At 45.5% G+C, this 20,063-nt stretch overlaps 1 protein-coding gene across 3 annotated transcripts in view; it reads left to right on the plus strand.

Annotated features, from left to right (window-relative positions):
• The window catches only part of LOC126183198 (ribosomal protein S6 kinase 2 beta), a 569,810-nt gene that overhangs the window by 45,771 nt on the left and 503,976 nt on the right, over positions 1–20,063 (plus strand). The gene's annotated exons all lie outside the window — the stretch shown is intronic.

The following is a 20,063-nucleotide window of genomic DNA, read 5'->3' on the forward strand; positions in this document are numbered from 1 at the left end:
GAACACCGTGAATTCATTGTCCCAGGAAGGGGAAACTTTATTGACAGATTCCTGGGGTCAGATACATCACATGATCACACTGACAGAACCACAGGCACATAGACACAGGCAACAGAGCATGCACAATGTCGGCACTAGTACAGTGTATATCCACCTTTCGCCGCAATGCAGGCTGCTACTCTCCCATGGAGACGATCGTAGAGATGCTGGATGTAGTCCTGTGGAACGGCTTGCCATGCCATTTCCACCTGGCGCCTCAGTTGGACCAGCGTTCGTGCTGGACGTGCAGACCGCGTGAGACGACGCTTCATCCAGTCCCAAACATGCTCAATGGGGGACAGATCCGGAGATCTTGCTGGACAGGGTAGTTGACTTACACCTTCTAGAGCACGTTGGGTGGCACGGGGTACATGCGGACGTGCATTGTCCTGTTGGAACAGCAAGTTCCCTTGCCAGTCTAGGAATGGTAGAACGATGGGTTCGATGACGGTTTGGATGTACCGTGCACTATTCAGTGTCCCCTCGACGATCACCAGTGGTGTACGGCCAGTGTAGGAGATCGCTCCCCACACCATGATGCCGGGTGTTGGCCCTGTGTGCCTCGGTCGTATGCAGTCCTGATTGTGGCGCTCACCTGCACGGCGCCAAACACGCATACGACCATCATTGGCACCAAGGCAGAAGCGACTCTCATCGCTGAAGACGACACTTCTCCATTCGTCCCTCCATTCACGCCTGTCGCGACACCACTGGAGGCGGGCTGCACGATGTTGGGGCGTGAGCGGAAGACGGCCTAACGGTGTGCGGGACCGTAGCCCAGCTTCATGGAGATGGTTGCGAATGGTCCTCGCCGATACCCCAGGAGCAACAGTGTCCCTAATTTGCTGGGAAGCGGCGGTGCGGTCCCCTACGGCACTGCGTAGGATCCTACGGTCTTGGCGTGCATCCATGCGTCGCTGCGGTCCGGTCCCAGGTCGACGGGCACGTGAACTTTCCGCCGACCAATGGCGACAACATCGATGTACTGTGGAGACCTCACGCCCCACGTGTTGAGCAATTCGGCGGTACGTCCACCCGGCCTCCCGCATTCCCACTATACGCCCTCGCTCAAAGTCCGTCAACTGCACATACGGTTCACGTCCACGCTGTCGCGGCATGCTACCAGTGTTAAAGACTGCGATGGAGTTCCGTACGCCACGGCAAACTGGCTGACACTGACGGCGGCGGTGCACAAATGCTGCGCAGCTAGCGCCATTCGACGGCCAACACCGCGGTTCCTGGTGTGTCCGCTGTGCCGTGCGTGTGATCATTGCTTGTACAGCCCTCTCGCAGTGTCCGGAGCAAGTATGGTGGGTCTGACACACCGGTGTCAATGTGTTCTTTTTTCCATTTCCAGGAGTGTAGCTTCGCTAGTTTGGCGAGTCCGAAGCCATTAAGAAGAAAGTGTAAAATGTTGACGGGGGAACAGCACTGATGAGCCAGATCGTTATGACCCCTACCCATCGCAACGTTCGTCTATTAGGCCTGCGGTCCCAGGACGTGACAAGAGAAGTACACTACTGGCCATTAAAATTGCTACACCACGAAGATGATGTGCTACAGACGCGAAATTTAACCGACAAGAAGAAGATGCTGTGATATGCAAATGATTAGCTTTTCAGAGCATTTACACAAGGTTGGCGCCCGTGGCGACACCTACAACGTGCTGACACGAGGAAAGTTTCCAACCGATTTCTCATACACAAACAGCAGTTGACCGGCGTTGCCTGGTGAAACGTTGTTGTGATGCCTCGTGTAAGGAGGAGAAATGCATACCATCACGTTTCCGACTTTGATAAAGGTCGGATTGTAGCCTATCGCGATTGCGGTTTATCGTATCGCGATATTGCTGCTCGCGTTGGTCGAGATCCAATGACTGTTAGCAGACTGTGGAATCGGTGGGTTCAGAAGGGTAATACGGAACGCCGTGCTGGATCCCAACGGCCTTGTATTACTAGCAGTCGAGATTACGGGCATCTTGTCCGCATGGCTGTAACGGATCTTGCAGCCACGTCTCGATCCCTGAGTCAACAGATGGGGACGTTTGCAAGACAACAACCATCTGCGCGAACAGTTCGACGACGTTTGCAGCAGCATGGACTATCAGCTCGGAGACCATGGCTGCGGTTACCCTTGACGCTGCTTCACAGACAGGAGCGCCTGCGATGGTGTATTCAACGACGAAGCTGGGTGCACGAATGACAAAACGTCATTTTTTCAGATGAATCCAGGTTCTTGTTACAGCATCAGGACGGTCGCATCCGTGTTCGGCGACATCGCGGTGAACGCACATTGGAAGCGTGTATTCGTCACCCGGCGTGATGGTATGGGGTGCCTTTGGTTACACGTCTCGGTCACCTCTTGTTCGCATTGACATCACTTTGAACAGTGGACGTTACATTTCAGATATGTTACGACCCGCGGCTCTACCCTTAATTCGATCCCTGCGAAACCCTACATTTCAGCAGGATAATGCACGACCGCATGTTGCAGGTCCTGTACGGGCCTTTCTGGATACAGAAAATGTTCGACTGCTGCCCTGGCCAGCACATTCTCCAGATCTCTCCCCAATTGAAAACGTCTGGTCAATGGTGGCCGAGCAACTGGTTCGTCACAATACGCCGGTCGCTATACTCTTGATGAACGGTGGTATCATGTTGAAGCTGCATGGGCAGCTGTACCTGTACACGCCATGCAGGCTCTGTTTGACTCAATGCCGAGGCGTTATTACGGCCAGAGGTGGTTGTTCTGGGTACTGATTTCTCAGGATCTATGCACCCAAATTGCGTGAAAATGTAGTCACATGTCAGTTCTAGTTTATTATATTTGTCCAATGAATATCCGTTTATCATCTGCATTTCATCTTGGTGTAGTAATTTTAATGGCCAGTAGTGTATATAAGTGGAGCAGGGACGAATGCCGGCCAGGATGGCGGAGCGGTTCTAGGCGCTACAGTCTGGAACCGCGCGACCGCTACGGTCGCAGGTTCGAATCCTGCCTCGGGCATGGATGTGTGTGATGTCCTTAGGTTAGTTAGGTTTAAGTAGTTCTAAGTTCTAGGGGACTGATGACCTCAGAAGTTAAGTCCCATAGTGCTCAGAGCCATTTGAACCATTTTTAGAGACGAATGGGAAATCGTTCTGGCAACGATACGGGCCCCAAATGAAGAAATTCGCTGAGATAAGCGACTTTGGCAAAGAGCAAATTATGACCTGGCTCCTGGAATTGAGCATATCTGATACGACGAAGATGGTCGGCTCTTTGTGTGCTTCTGTCATGAGCATCTAAGGGAAGTGGTTTGATGACGGTGATACCACGAGTGAGCGACAGAATGTTGAGGCCGGAGGCATGCCCAGTCAGTGAAGTAGTATAGGCAGCGATCTGTGACAGATTTGACGTCAGAGTAAAATGCTGGCGCAGGCACAGATGTTAGAGGTTCACCGTTTAGCGCGCAGACGATCCCTACGTGTTCCTATGTTGACCGAATGACGACGTCAGAGGGCACCGTATCATTGAGATTTAACCGTGGAACAATGGAAACGGGTTGCCTGGCAGTATGAATCACATTTCCTTTTACATCAAGCCGATGGTCGTGTCCAGATATTTCATTATCGAGACGAATGGCTGCTCGACGCATGCCCCGAGCCGGCCGGTGGGCACGGTGTTATGCTGTGAGGGACAGTCACCTATATTTCCGTGGGAACTGTGGTAGTAATCGAAGGCGTAGACTAGTTGAACATTATTGCGGGCAACCTGCAGGCCTCCAAGCTGGATGTATTCCCCGGCGGCGATAACATCTTCCACCAAGACAACTGTCCGTGTCATAGGGTCAGGATCGTACAACTGAGGTTTGAGGAACGTGATAGTGAACTCACATCGATGTCTTGGCCACCAAGTTCGCTCTGTGTCTCTGGTACCCGCACTCACGACCAACGTGTAGCGCTGTGACACTTCTTTTTTTAAGCTTTTCAACAACATTGACTTCTACAAACTCCCGCTATAGTGCGAAAATACCTCCTCTTCTACTAACATACGCTGCGTGGGTTAAAATTTATAACTGGCGGACGAGTTTTTTGACAGACATTCTTGTGCGGTTGTCATACATGGTAGACACTAGTCTGGAACAGATATAACTCGGAGCGTCCGCGGGGTATTGTAAACAATCCATTAATATTCAGAGCCTGCGTAAGAGATATAGGACAGATCCTTCCCGCCAGTCAAAACTGTCGCTGATTGATGCGGCTGTTAGTGGAGGAAGCTGATTTGAAATTCAAAGCGGCCTTGAGAATTTCTGCGACTGGTAAAATGGGTGGCAGCGTGCCACATGTAAAACAGGACACACGAGGGAAAACAGAACCGAGAGAATGTCCTTGAGCGCAACGACCAGAAAGGACTTTTTGTAATCTAGCATGTCGGTTCCAGCCCTCATGCAGACTTAAAAATTTGGATGACAGCAGCAGCGAAAATTTACCGATGCGAAGCTGCGATTTATATGGAGTGACAGAAAAATTCTATTACGTGACAAATCAAGCAGTATATAAAGCTCAATAGCTTTATTATAAAATACCAGTTGTTGCTTCAGTCCACAGCATTGTTCAAAGAGATTCAATACACGAAACCGGGTAGTATGAAGGGGGAAAACGTCTTGGTTTCTAGAAATGCTTGAGTGTCTTTATTGAGATAACGATTAAATGGAAAACAAACTTATTGGTTGTTTGGAGGAGGAGAAAGAGGTAGAAAACTGTACTTATTTTTCTTAAACTTGTGAATGCTATGCAGCCGGTGCCCCCCACAGTTGGTGAGTATTCAAAAGGATGTCATATTCACCAAGACAAGCAGGTGATTAGACCAAAAATACATAAAAGTAACAAGTAGTGACGTACTAATTTATTTAATTATTCAGTTTGCATTTTATCTTAGTGAAATCGGACTTCCGTATATTTAAAAAAAAAAAAAAATTCTCTGTGACGAAAGGAAACAGTCAGACACACAAACTAGTGTCTCAGCACTATCAGCTGTACTAGAGCTGAATCCTTCTCAAAGAAAATCGGTAATTAATACGTAATAGATGGACATTATTTGTTCCATATCAGAATCTGAAGCCCATGCAAGTTCACTGGTAAGCTTCATATGAACGGATAACAGCATCTTCACTAACTAAAGAGTACAGTCCAGAAAGGCTTCATTTTGGACGGCATTATCTGCATTGTATCCCTATTGATTAAGTATTTAGAGAATTTAGAGTGTGCTGTTTGTTATTCACGGGGGATGGGCGCTGAAGTAGGGTTCGATGAAAATTGGAGAACCCGCTCTGCAACCAACTGCTGATGAGAGAATGCAAGTTGAATGCGGTACCATTATTGTCCAAGGAATATTTTGGTGACATTCTATGAGCAGCTCCTCCATGCATAAAGTCCTTTCGTTCGATTTGCTTTATTGAACGTAAGTGAATGTCTGCGTGACCACTTCTATTTAATAAGTTTCGACAAACCATTAAGAAGTTATGAGAAGCATTACTCATAATTTTGGAGACGGGATAAACATATTACGAAGTCATCCGTGGACTAAAATGCGACCGGTTGCTAGGAAATCGCGTCTTATGTCTAACAGATGCCTCCCTGTGTAAGGGGGGGGGGGGGGGCAGAGGCACTTCTAAGAATGCTACATTTGTCACCTATGTGGTTATCTGCGGCCTGTTTCATAACCATTGAGATTTTGGATCAGATGTACAATCAAAAAATGCCCGAATAGCTTTGTTTCCTAAAAAGAAAGATATGTAGCTCAGTCGTTGGCAGTAATACGAACAAAGGCAATGGTAAGAAAAAGGTCGTACTTGGAATGAAATATAGGATTGAAAGTTAGCACGATAGCAGTAGCGCAACCTGAAACGGAAGGAGAAAAAGAATTTAACAACTCGTCGACGACTTCACTAAAGCTGGAGCGCAAGCTCGACTGATGGTAAGAGGGGGGAAGATGATGGCCATTTTCTTTTCTAAAGAACAGCCTCGGCATTTGCCATAAGCAGTTTCCTAAAACCACAGCAATCATATGTGTGGATGACCGGATTGGTTGAACCGCCATCCTCCCGAATGGGAGTCCAGTATCTAAACGCTACGCCACCTCTCCCGTTACTGAAACAGGATACCAATAAATCGTAGACTGATTTGATTCACAAGAAACGTAGTGTACTCAAAGAAAGCGATTTTGTGCCTGTAAAGCTGGTGGGTATAAACACACTAAAGTCTGCGAAGATTCCAACGCCCACATAGAATAGCCCTGACGAACCCACATTTTGAGAATGTGTAGAACACTGTACCAGTAATAAGCGGTGAAGATTTTGGAGTGGTGTCGCCTTGCACGACCAGAAAGGTGAATGTTAAACAACGATGGCTAAGATAAGAGCCGTAAACCAAGAAGGAAGATAGGAGCAAGCGCTAGGTTACCCTTCCGACGTCAGTGCAATACCAACACGTGAGTGCGATTGGCGTAGAATGATTGGTATCTTGAAAATGGGTTTTTCATAGCGTGACATTTCGGTTTGTCCGTGCTGCTACGACTGTGTGTGTGTGTGTGTGTGTGTGTGTGTGTGTGTGTGTGTGTGTGTGTGTGTGTGCGCATGCGCGTGTTTTTCGTGCGTCGTAAAGGATTACAGGAAAAGAATTAGGACAAAGCTAGAGTTTATTGTTTCAAGTAAGAAGTTTCGAAGAGTTATTACAGTTTTTATTCACGCTGGTGTGTGTAAAGTGTTTGTTGTATAAGTTGAGTGTAGATAATTGGCGAGCTACTTGCAGAGTTTAGTGTCACGTTTTTGTTGTTGAAGACGATCAGAAAGCAGAGACATGCTGAAGCATAATCTCATCATAGGCCCCTCGAATGGCATCAACGACCGTTCCGGTCGCAGGTTCGAATCCTGCCTCGGGCATGGATATGTGTGATGTCCTTAGGTTAGTTAGGTTTAATTAGTTCTAAGTTCTAGGCGACTGATGACCTCAGAAGTTAAGTCGCATAGTGCTCAGAGCCATTTGAACCATTTGAATGGCATCAAGGAACTTCACTGAGTTCAACACCCCGTCCAACGGACGCATCACCAACAACAGTGTTAGATGTCCACGAAACACAGCGGAGAGATCTGGAGTTTAACCAATTAAATTGGCACAGAATCGGGTGCTGAGGACTTAACGCCACCATATCTCGTCCACATGCTGGCGTGAAAATATTTTTTCCTATACCATGATTTCAATCTACTACCTGCTGGTAGAGTTTCAGCACACATACACGCGTTAGTGACTTAAAACTACATAGGCGGTTACCGGGAAGGTGAAGGGAATGATTGTAGGAATCAGTGATACTGGGATCGGAAAGACTTTTCCTCCTCCTTATCGTCTGCGAAGTTTCTTTTTGTTCTCATAACAAGGGGACGTCGGCTATCGCAAGTGCTGATCGCCACATGTTTCTGAAGGTGATTATCTGTAGTGTCATCCCGGAGGACATTTATAGTACAGGTTATTACGTTACTCACAAAGAAATTTAATTGCTGACGAGGACAGAGAACCCATAGTCAGAATTGCCGACAAGTGTGCATTGCTTACCAGTTGCGGTGTGTGGGACCAGTCATTACGTGTAAGAACTATGAATACTATGAACTGGAATTCCTCAAAGTAGCCAACAAACAAGCCAGCAGTTTTAAGAATTTTGAACATTTTGAAAACCCTTACAGGATGATCAGTGTAATACAGGCACTAAATACTCAGTGTAGATTTTTGAAATAAAGAAAGTGGAAATATTTGTCTATTAGATGAGCGAAAACGTAGCAGAACGATGAAATATCTCGAACTGCTTGGGAACGAGAAGAAATACACGGCCTTTCAAAAAAGATGTCGCAAGGACGTATCTTTTGAGTGATTGAAGATAGAAAGTTGGGGATGAGTTTTAACGTAGACGTGGAAACTAAAAGCTTATTTTGGCGCCAGGTGTAGGTTGCCGGTTAATGCAGTTCCCATTGTGCGCCGAGTCAAGATGGCGGAAACAAAGTAACTAAAGACGTTTTGCTTTCTCAGTTCCAGCAGGCACAATGTGCGTCGTGATATTCGTCGACGGTACGGCACTGCACCACCTACAGCTGAGTCTTCCACAATGGAACCAGTAATTTCAAGACACTGGTTGTTTACATAAAGCAGTGGTCGTCAGACGGCGGCCCAAGGGCCGCATGGAACACGAATAAAGTATTCGTGCTGCCCGCAGTTCTCAGACATATTTCGTAACAATATGTATTTAGCAACTAACGTTGATTAAGAGCTTCTTAAGGATGTAATTTGTCGTTCAGTAAAAAAAAATACTTAATGAGACAGTAATATTTTAAGATGGGCTTAATTTTAAATGACGCTGATGAATTATGTCATAAGCTAAGTGAAATTGACCTCTTATATCACTGGCAGAAGGGTAAGTAGTGCGGGCACTGCTGGTCTGGAGGATATAAGAGGAGTAATGTTCTGCTAAAAAGTTACAGACATGTGTGCCTCGTATCGATAACCTGTTGATATAAATTTCAAATGGAAGTGATAGGATTCGTGAATGCGCATTATAGAGACGGTCGTCTTCAAATGCGGTACATATTTGTAGTAAAGAATATGAAATTTGATCAAGGCTGTTCTAGTACGACGCAATGAACAGAAGAAAACAGACATAGAAAGTATTTAGTAAACATTTGTGATCTTCTCTCATACTAGATATTCCATTTATATGTAAGTGCGGGTACTGTTATTAATCAGTTGATCGTCTGCTCAGACAACACAACAACAGTTCCTCAGGCAATTACAGTGTCACAGCTTTAGGGTCACTGAGAGTGGCAGCAATCCGCAGCAGAGAACAGTCCAGTCAGTGCTCCGAATGGTGCCGACTTTTAACGATCGATACTTTGGGGCCGGCGGCCAACTTACCGCGCCATTGCTAATCTGCTGGGGGCTCATAACATACTAGTTCATGTGCCCTGAGGTGACAAAGGTCACGGGATACCTCCTGATATAGTGCCGGCCCTCCTTTTGTCCGGAGTAGTGCAGAAACTCTACGTGGCATGGATTCAACATGTCTTTGGAAATCCCCTGCAGAAATATTGTGCCATGTTGCCTCTATGGCCGTCCATAACTACGAAAGTATTGCTGGTGCAGTAGTTCGTGCACGAACTGACCTCTCGATTATGTCCCATTAATATTCTACGGTATTCATGTCGGGCGATCTGGGTGACAAGATCATTCTGTCGAACTCTCCAGAATATTCTTCACAACAGTAGGGAACGATTGTGGCCCGGTAACATGGCGCATTGTCGTCAATAAAACTGCCATCGTTGTTTGGGAACATAAAGTCCGTGAATGGCTGCAAATGATGTCTAAGTAGCCGAAATAACCGTTTCCAGTCAGTGATCGGCTTAGTTGGACCAGAGGACCCAGTCCATTATATGTAAAAACAGCTCACAACCATTGTGGAGCCACCACCAGCTCGCACAGTGCCTTGTCGACAACTTGGGCCCATGGCTTCATGGGGTCTGCGCCGCACTAGGACCCTACCATCAACTCCCTGCAACTGAAATCGGGACTTGTCTGACCAGGCCACCGTTTTCGAACGGTCCAGGGGCCAAGTGATGTGGTCTTGAGCGCAGGAGAGGCACTGTAGGCGATGTTGTCGTGATGTTAGCAAAGGCACTCGCGTCGGTCGTCTGTTCCCATAGCCCATTAGCGCCAAATTTCGCCACACTATCGTAACGGATACATTCGTCGTACGTCCCGCATCGATTTCTGCGGTTATTTCACACAGTGTTGCTTGTAAGTTAGCACTGACATGTCAACGCAAATGTCGCTCTCGGCACGCTCTTGACACACTAGATCTCGGACTATTGACTTGCCCAACGATTTCCGAAATGGAATGTCCCATGCGTCTAGCTCAAACTACCATTACGCGTTCAGACTGTTAATTGCCGTCGTGTGGCCGTAATCACGTCGGAAACCTTTTCACGTGTTTCATCTGAATATAAATGACTACTCCGCCGATGCACTTCTTTCATACCGCGTGTACGCGATGCACTAGCCATCTGTGTATGTGCGTATCGCTGTCCAATGGATTTTATCATCTCAGTGTGTGTTTCCAATGAATAAAAGATCGGTACATGTGCGGCCAGAGGTGCTGACCCACAAAGTCAGTGTTGACTCTTGAAGTAGGAAGTTTGACGTCCAGTGATACAAAGGGAAATCCGCAGGTTCTCCTCCTGTGTTTGTTCAAGACGTAAAGCGCATTGAAATGTTTCGGGCGTAGTCCTTGGAAGTCTGTTCGGCATACCAGCCTAGAGTTAGCCATTCTTCATACAGGGTGTTTCAAAAATGACCGGTATATTTGAAACGGCAATAAAAACTAAACGAGCAGCGATAGAAATACACCGTTTGTTGCAATATGCTTGGGACAACAGTACATTTTCAGGCAGACAAACTTTCGAAATTACAGTAGTTACAATTTTCAACAACAGATGGCGCTGCGGTCTGGGAAACTCTATAGTACGATATTTTCCACATATCCACCATGCGTAGCAATAATATGGCGTAGTCTCTGAATGAAATTACCCGAAACCCTTGACAACGTGTCTGGCGGAATGGCTTCACATGCAGATGAGATGTACTGCTTCAGCTGTTCAGTTGTTTCTGGATTCTGGCGGTACACCTGGTCTTTCAAGTGTCCCCACAGAAAGAAGTCACAGGGGTTCATGTCTGGCGAATAGGGAGGCCAATCCACGCCGCCTCCTGTATGTTTCGGATAGCCCAAAGCAATCACACGGTCATCGAAATATTCATTCAGGAAATTAAAGACGTCGGCCGTGCGATGTGGCCGGGCACCATCTTGCATAAACCACGAGGTGTTCGCAGTGTCGTCTAAGGCAGTTTGTACCGCCACGAAGAATGTCCAGATAGCGTGATGCAGTAATCGTTTCGGATCTGAAAAATGGGCCAATGATTCCTTTGGAAGAAATGGCGGTCCAGACCAGTACTTTTTGAGGATGCAGGGACGATGGGACTGCAACATGGGGCTTTTCGGTTCCCCATATGCGCCAGTTCTGTTTATTGACGAAGCCGTCCAGGTAAAAATAAGCTTCGTCAGTAAACCAAATGCTGCCCACATGCATATCGCCGTCATCAATCCTGTGCACTATATCGTTAGCGAATGTCTCTCGTGCAGCAATGGTAGCGGCGCTGAGGGGTTGCCGCGTTTGAATTTTGTATGGATAGAGGTGTAAACTCTGGCGCATGAGACGATACGTGGACGTTGGCGTCATTTGGACCGCAGCTGCAACACGGCGAACGGAAACCCGAGGCCGCTGTTGGATCACCTGCTGCACTAGCTGCGCGTTGCCCTCTGTGGTTGCCGTACGCGGTCGCCCTACCTTTCCAGCACGTTCATCCGTCACGTTCCCAGTCCGTTGAAATTTTCCAAACAGATCGTTTATTGTATCGCTTTTCGGTCCTTTGGTTACATTAAGCCTCCGTTGAAAACTTCGTCTTGTTGCAACAACACTGTGTTCTAGGTGGTGGAATTCCAACACCAGAAAAATCCTCTGTTCTAAGGAATAAACCATGTTGTCTACAGCACACTTGCACGTTGTGAACAGCACACGCTTACAGCAGAAAGACGACGTACAGAATGGCGCACCCACAGACTGCGTTGTCTTCTATATCTTTCACATCACTTGCAGCGCCATCTGTTGTTGAAAATTGTAACTACTGTAATTTCGAAAGTTTGTCCGCCTGAAAATGTACTGTTGTCCCAAGCATATTGCAACAAACGGTGTATTTCTATCGCTGCTCGTTTAGTTTTTATTGCTGTTTCAAATATACCGGTCATTTTTGAAACACCCTGTACTTTCCTTGTTTGGTGTTAGCCATTCCTCATACTTCACTTGTTTGGTGGCAACGTTTGTGTTTCAAACCACATGGGGTTCAGTTGCTAACAAGCCCTTCATGATGGTGATAAACAACAATGTGTAGAGTTCTGTGAATTCATTCTGCAATTGAAAGTAGATAATTTTTTTCAGGTTTAGGATTTTTTTTTTTTCGGGAAAGGCGGTTTAAATTTTCTTAAGGTTTCTGTCTTCATTGATACATTCTATATAGTCTCCTGGAATCAGATAAAGCTTTTCGAAACTCCCTATAGTGTTAACATTAGTATGGTCTTTGTTTTGTCAAATTTCGTGTTTTCTCGCGCAGACCACACGGTTATTTTCCTTTTGTTTTTAGAATAAGTTTAAGACCTATTATTTGTTGAAATGGAAGACGAGGAACCCGTGCTGAAGTGGCCGAGAAGCTGCGACATGTCACTACGTATTGTTTATTACTGCGTGTGCTTGACTGCTAGCATATTCCAGAATGAAATTTTCACTCTGCAGCGGGATGTGCGCTGATAAGAAACTTCCTATAAGATTAAAACTGTGTGCCGGACCGAGACTCGAACTTGGGACCTTTGCCTTTCGCGGGCAAGTGCTCTACCGACTGAGGTAGGACTAGAAGTTTTATCAGCGGAAACGTGACTTAGCCACAGCCTGATGGATGTTTCCAGAATGAATTTTCACTCTGCACGGGAGTGTCGAGTTCATTTATGTCAAGAGCTTGGGCATACTGAAGTTAAGCAGAGATTCGTGTTCTTAAATAAGGTTTCGTTTCTTGGGATTCAAACACGTATCACCCTAAGATAGTTCGTAGACTCTTTGGCACTTCGGGACCCAAGTAGGAAGTGTCTGAATCTCAAGAAAAAGGAACATCATGTAAGAGATGAAAATCCATACTTCAACATATCCAAATTCTTGGCTGAAATGAACTCAACACTCCCCTGCAGAACGTAAATTTCATTCTAGAAACGTCCCCCAGGCTGTGGCTAAGCCACGTCTCCGCAGTATCCGTTCTCCCGGGACTTCTAGTCCAGCAACTTTCTCATGAGAGCGTCTGTTAAGTCTGGGAGGTAGGAGATGAGTCACTGGCGGAAGTAGAGCTGTGAGGACGGGTCGTGGGTTGTGCTTGGGTAGCTCAGTCGGTAGAGTACTTGCTCGTGAAAGGCGAAGGTCCCGAGTTCGGGTCTCGGACCGCCATACAGTTGTAATCCGCCTGGAAGTTTCTTATCAGCGCAATTTCCGCTGCAGAGTGAAAATTTCTGCTGCAGAGTGAAAATTTCTGCTGCAGAGTGAAAATTTCTGCTGCAGAGTGAAAATTTCTGCTGCAGAGTGAAAATTTCTGCTGCAGAGTGAAAATTTCTGCTGCAGAGTGAAAATTTCCGCTGCAGAGTGAAAATTTCCGCTGCAGAGTGAAAATTTCCTTCTGGAATATGCTAGCAGTCAAGCACACGCATAAGCAGTAGTAAACAGTATGTAGTGACATCGTGCAGCTTCTCGGCCACTGCGTCACGGGTTCCTAGTCTTCGGTTTCAACAAAATAGATTTTAAAATTCTTCGTAAAACAAAAGGAAAATAACTGGGGGTGTTGAGTGAAGAAACACTGAATTCGAAAAAAATAGGGACCACCGAAAGTGAACATTAAGAATGTCGTAATGAGCACGACGTACCAGTCGTACGGTAGATACATCCGCATATTGGCATACTCTACTACGCATAAGCGTATTAATTTCGCATGTGACGCAAGTTTTGCCACACTAAAGATTGATGGGGCACGTAACACTCTTGCCGCATTATGGTTTTAAGAGTGTGAAAGGCGGAAACATAACTGGTACAGCCCATCGCGGCCCCGAACCAGCATTTCCACTAAGTTAAAGAAAACCCTGCCCGGACTACAACCGAAGCACTTGCAAATAAAAAATGTTGACTGGCGAACGAGCATTCAGAGCCTCACAAGGGAACCTCCCCATCGCACCCCTCTCAGATTTAGTTATAATTTGGCACAGTGGATAGGCCTTGAAAAACTGAACACAGATCAGTCGAGAAAACAGGAAGAAGTTGTGTGGAACTATGAAAAAAATAAGCAAAATATACAAACTGGGTAGTCCATGCGCAAGATAGACAAAATCAAGGAGAGGGTGAGCGTAGGGGTGCCGTGGTTCCGTGGTTAGCGTGAGCAGCTGCAGAACGAGAGGTCTTTGGTTCAAGTCCTCCTCCGTGTGAAAAGTTTAATTTTTTATTTTCAGACAATTATTATCTGTCCCTCCGATGCGATCACTTTTTTGGGAGTGATTATCACATCCACCAGAAAACCTAAATCGGGCAAGGTAGAAGAATTTTTTTACCCATTCGCCAAGTGTACAAGTTAGGTGGGTCGACAACATATTCCTGTCATGTGACGCACATGCCGTCGCTGTGTCGTATAGAATGATACAGACGTGTTTTCCTGTGGAGAAATCGGTTGACCTATGACCTTGCGATCAAATGTTTTCGGTTCCCACTGGAGAGGCACGTCCTTTCGTCTACTAATCGCACGGTTTTGCGGTGCGGTCTCAAAACACAGACACTAAACTTATGACAGTGAACAGAGACGTCAATGAAAGAACGGACAGATCATAACTTTGCGAAAATAAAGTAAAATTTTCACTCGAGGGAAGACTTGAACCAAGGACCTCTCGCTCCGCAGTTGCTCACGCTAACCACGGCAGTTCTGAGCTCGCGTCGTTCTTGATGTTGGCTATCTTCCTCATGGACTACTCAGGTTGTATATTTTGCTTATTTTTTCATAGCTCCACACAACTTCTTCCTGTGTTCTCGATTGATGTGTGTTCATTTTTCAAGCCTTATCCACTGTTCCAACTTACAACTAAATCTGAAGGGGGTTCGATGGGGAGGTTCCCTTGTCAGAAGGCAGCCTGCTGTGTAAAATCCCCTGGGGCCGCCTAGCGTCACAAGCTGCAGTGTGCACAATGTGGCAGTCATTCGATTCACTACTATCAGGGAGGCCTCGGGGACATGACAAAGCCCTTGGGCAGACGACACCACAGCGTTCACCCCTCAAGTTGGCTCAACTGCTAAAACCTACGCATTAATGCAACGAGCGTGCGCTGACAGCAGAAATGTGCTGTAGAGATAATGCGGGATCATCCTCGGCTGGGAGGGAAATTTAGCCAGCACTGGTGCAGTGGAGCGGGCAGTCGTTTGAGGTGTGGTAGTTGCTAGTATCGCTTCTGTACAGGCTGGGGCACATCGCGTGGTTCGATACATTGCCTCGCAATTTACGGCCTATGCTGTTTCAAAACAAAAACATATGCAACCTACCTTCTAAAAAGTTTCTAAAAAAACAAATCGTCCATTCGACGAATTTGAGATAGATTCCTGTGTTTGTCTTGTTGTTATACACAGTTACGTTGTTGCCGGCCGTTGTGGCCGAGTGGTTCTAGGCGCTTCAGTGTGGAACCGCGCGACTACTACGGTCGCAGGTTCGAATCCTGCTTCGGGCATGGATGTGTGTGATGTCCTTAGGTTAGTTAGGTTTGAGTAGTTCTAAGTTCTGGGGGACTGATGCCCTCAGATGTGAAGTCCCGTAGTACTCAGAGCCATTTTGAAGTTACGTTGTTTTTGACACGATAAATAAGTATACTACATAAATAAATTTCCTGCACTTATACAGAATGAATTATAACGGGCAACGAAACAGATAAAGTACATCTGAGATCAAAAATTAATTACACGCCGGGTCTTAGAAATTAAGATTTTGAAAAAAAGAACATAAAATAAGTAATATTAACAAGGGAAGTGGTGTTACGATTTCAAGGTAAAAGTAGAAAGAGATCTGGAATGAAGGGGCCTGAGGAAATGAGAGATTTAGTGAAAAGATGAAATAACATCGGAGGAAAATGCAAATGAGAACGAACTGAACTGGACACATTGTTCATTTTGCCATAGCGAAAAGACTTACACAGCCTATGCCTTTCGATTTGGCGCTTCCTATGTAGCTTACATGTCAATGGCGCTCCTGCGCATTTATCCAAACAGGCACTGTTCTTGCATCACGAGAGAGAGAAGCTATATTTGCGCGGCCTTTAAATTGCAATTGTACAACTGTTACTTTAATTACAGCTAACAGTAAAATAAACTTTTTCAGAGATGCCTTCGAAATATTTCTTTTTTTGTTGTTGTTGTGGCAGACTTTGTCTCGATCAGCTTTCATTTAATCGTGCGAGTTCATTACTTTCCGATTCTCAGTTACCCTTAATCCCACAGGACGGCCTGTGCGCCGATCTAGCCGGTTCCGACTAAACGAGGGCAGTTACAGCGAACCATTGGTCTCGCTGTATAGATATTTCGTTAGTAGTTAAGTGAAGCCTTTTAGGACGGCACGAAGCGGAGCTAACAGGATTTCCACTTCAGCATAGAATCGCAGCTTCCGGAGGAACGCTTAGCAAGCTGCTGTTGCTGCGGCGGCGGCGGAAATTACTACTTCGATGAATGTTGTTCGTTATTAGTAGAACCTGCGGTCTGTGTACGGACATAGAGAAAGCTGCACCCGATACGCGTTGCAAATATGTCTAACTCTTCGTGCAGCTGTAAGTTCATGTAATCACCGCTTCCCCCCCCCCCCCTTTTTACACTCACACACACACACACTCACACTCACACTCACACTCACACTCTCTCTCTCTCTCTCTCTCTCTCTCTCTCTCTCTCTCTGACCGAAACAGTATGCCGTCCTTCACAGGTACTCTAGCGTGCTTCGCTCATAAAACGTTTTCACAATGCGACTACAGTACGTGAGCTGCTTCTGTTTACTCCAGATATGAAAATTTGTAGCTGTTACACTTCCTCAATATATTCGTTCATATGCTGTAGAAATCATTCTATTGAGGATAGTCCTTAACTGAGCGTTGGATTTTTTGTGCACGTATCAATATCGGAGATACTGATTGAACACTTCCCTTACTGTATGTTTAACGGCGCCTGTGAATCTTTCCTGAACAGTAGCCTGCCGCTATTTTGTCGACAGATGATGTACATAGTAGTTACTACTGTTGCTTTTGTGGTCTTCAGTCCAGAGACCAGTTCGCTGCAGCTCTCCATGCTATTCTATCCTCTACAAGCTTCATCTCAAAGTAACTGCTGCAACCTATATCCTTCTGAATCTGCTTAGAGTATTCATCCCTTGGTCTCGCTCTACAATTTTTACGCTCCACGCTGCCCTCAAATACTAAATTGGTGATCCCTTGATGCCTCAGAACGTGTCGTACCAACCGATCCCTTCTTCTAGTCAAGTTGTGCCACAAATCCCTTTTCTCCCCAATTCTGTTCAGTACCTCCTCATTAGTTACGTGATCCACTCATGTAATCTTCAGCATTCTTCTGCAGCATCACATTTGGAAAGCTTGTATTCTCTTCTTGTCTAAACTGTTACTACAGTGGTGAAAGCTAGTATAAAGATACGCGATTATTTGCGGAGAAAACATGTTTACGTATTTGGTATTGCATGCATTTTTCCCGTAAAATTGACAGCAAAACGAAACAAAGTTCATTTTCATTTGCCGTTCGCATTGGTACTTCAGAAATTCAAAGAAACAAGACAACCTTAGGAGTGTAAACCGATGTAAAAGTGCTTACGAATTGCTGTCAGAATAACCTAACGTACACAATCTATCGAGTTTGAAGTCCGCTCCATTCGAATTGCAGTTTCAATCTCGGCCAGAGTCTCAAACTGTCGTCCATTGCAATAAACATCTCGTGCCAGGATCCCCAGAGATTCTCCATGGGATTTAAATCCAGACTTCTCGATGGCCATCTCATAAGTGGAATTCCTTTATCCAGAAACCACGATTTTGTCTTGGTAGACCTGTGAATCCCAGCGTTATCGTTTGTTCGGTTTGTGGGGCGCTTAAAAGCGGGGTCATCAGCGCCCGTACAAAGTCCCAATTTTTACACAGTTCATTTCTTTTCACAATCCAATCTAGTCACTCTCACAAATGATGGTGATAGTGATGAAATGATAAGGACAACACAAACACCCAGTCCCCGGGCAGAGAAAATCCCTAACCCGGTCGGGGATCGAACCCGGGACCCCTTGATTCAGAGGCAGCAACGCTAGCCTCTACACCACGAGCTGCGGACCCAGCGTTATCGTGTTTGAATAGTAAATCAGCGTCAAATTCCTCTTAAATACGAATCAATCCAATTTCTAGCATTTCTGTATAATCATCGGACTTCACTTTGGGGTACAGCCATGCTGTGTTGGACGTACCTTCAGCACAACACGCTGCCCAGATTGTAATGCTGCCACCACCAAAGTTTTTACTCATCCGAATGTATTCTTCTGTTCGGAGATCATGCCAGAAAACAATCTGTCCTATCCAAATTAAACTTCTTCTCATCACTCAGTTACTTCGTTCCATTCTACTGTAGTCGGCATGTGTTCTTCCGCACACTTCCGCCAGACCTCCTCACGCGCATTGTTTAAAGGTGGCTTATGGAGCCGTTTCTTGAATGCCAGATCCTGTAGGCAGGATCTTTCTAACGCGTCTAGAAGTGACTGATAACTACAGATTAGCCACGATTTGTGAGGAACACAAGCGCTTGACGTATGATTTACGCAGAATCAGTCGCGTGTCTGATGCTGACAATTTTCGTGTCCTGCTATTTTTGCCATACTGTGCACCCAATCTGACAAAAATTATAAATAACACAACTATAGCCCAATTTCGTAGCAGTCTGGCGATTACACAGGCTCATTTCTTTGTACGCCTTAATATATGCTTGTCACCCCGTATCGAATTTCCATGCGGCATTATCACAATAACTGCCATACGATGTCAGCAGGCACACCTCCAAACTGTAACTGCAGCGAACTGTTGACATTCAATACTGTACGCGTCATCTAGCGTACCTTCCTTTATACCACCATCCGCCCCTTCCTACCCAAAAGATAGCCTTTTTTTCAGTTTTTAAGTACACGTCCTAATTATAGTGGTGAAATGCGTCGCTTTATTGTAAATTATACGCAAATAAGCATGTCTTTCCACAAATAACCACGTGTCTTTATGCCAATTTCCACAACTGTAGTAGTTGATTATATGACCTAGCTTGCTTATTTAATTCCCCTTCCACTTTGGCACAACTAAAATTGAAGGAGATGTTTTCAGTATAAATAGCACACCTTTCTTTGTAACGTAGTTGCTGCGATATGTTCTTGATTTTAAACTTCCGAGGATTTCTCCATTTCACGATAGAGGAAAAACCGAAGTTTGTGTCTGTACAGTGTAGCTCTATGCTCACGGGTATACTCGTTTGGTATTTAAACGTAAGCGTGCAGTACAATAAAATGAGCCAACGTGTGCGAACGTCAGTACATGTTGTTATAACATCGCCTGCAGCTGACAGTCGACTGCTGGAATACTCTGCTTCGCCGTAGCCGCAGTAGTAATAGTAAGAGAGGCAAACTTTTCTCGCAAAAAATGAACTCTTCTAGCTGATCCATTAGATGTCGAGGGTGCAGCCACGAAAACTCAATTTCTTTACTGATATTTCGCCCGTACACCTGTCTGCTGCACTTCCGAAACTTAATGGATCAGTCAGTGCATCGCAAAAACGTGAAGGCTCACAACACTTGCAGCTGTTTCAGCCACAATATTTCAGTGCTGACGTCAGTACTGCGTGTTTTGGTAGCGTACTTCGTGTTCCATCAGATTCCATTTATTCCCTTACTGTCGCAGTCGTACTAATGTACGTAGGTGTCATATTATTTTAAGGTATCTCACTCTTTTATGGTGAATACAGAAATTTTTAATTGATCGTATTAAATATTTAGTGATAACCAAGTTGTATCTTCAGTCAGTTAATACCAATTTCAGATGACACAGTCGTACCTGAAAATGTGTAAACTGGCAGATTTTTGCGAAAGATTACCCTAACAACACTACGCTAATTTGCCAAAGAAATAGGAAGTGTAAAATAACTGTAATAGAAAATTTCAAACTTGGTAGACTGAGAAATATGGCATGATGAATAAAGGCATTTAAAGCGGCGTGTGTTTCACGTTCCAGGACAGTGGTATGTAGAACATCATCTGTACAACGAATCACAAAAC

This window comes from Schistocerca cancellata, chromosome 4 (assembly GCF_023864275.1).
Source record: "Schistocerca cancellata isolate TAMUIC-IGC-003103 chromosome 4, iqSchCanc2.1, whole genome shotgun sequence".
NCBI lineage: Eukaryota > Metazoa > Arthropoda > Insecta > Orthoptera > Acrididae > Schistocerca > Schistocerca cancellata.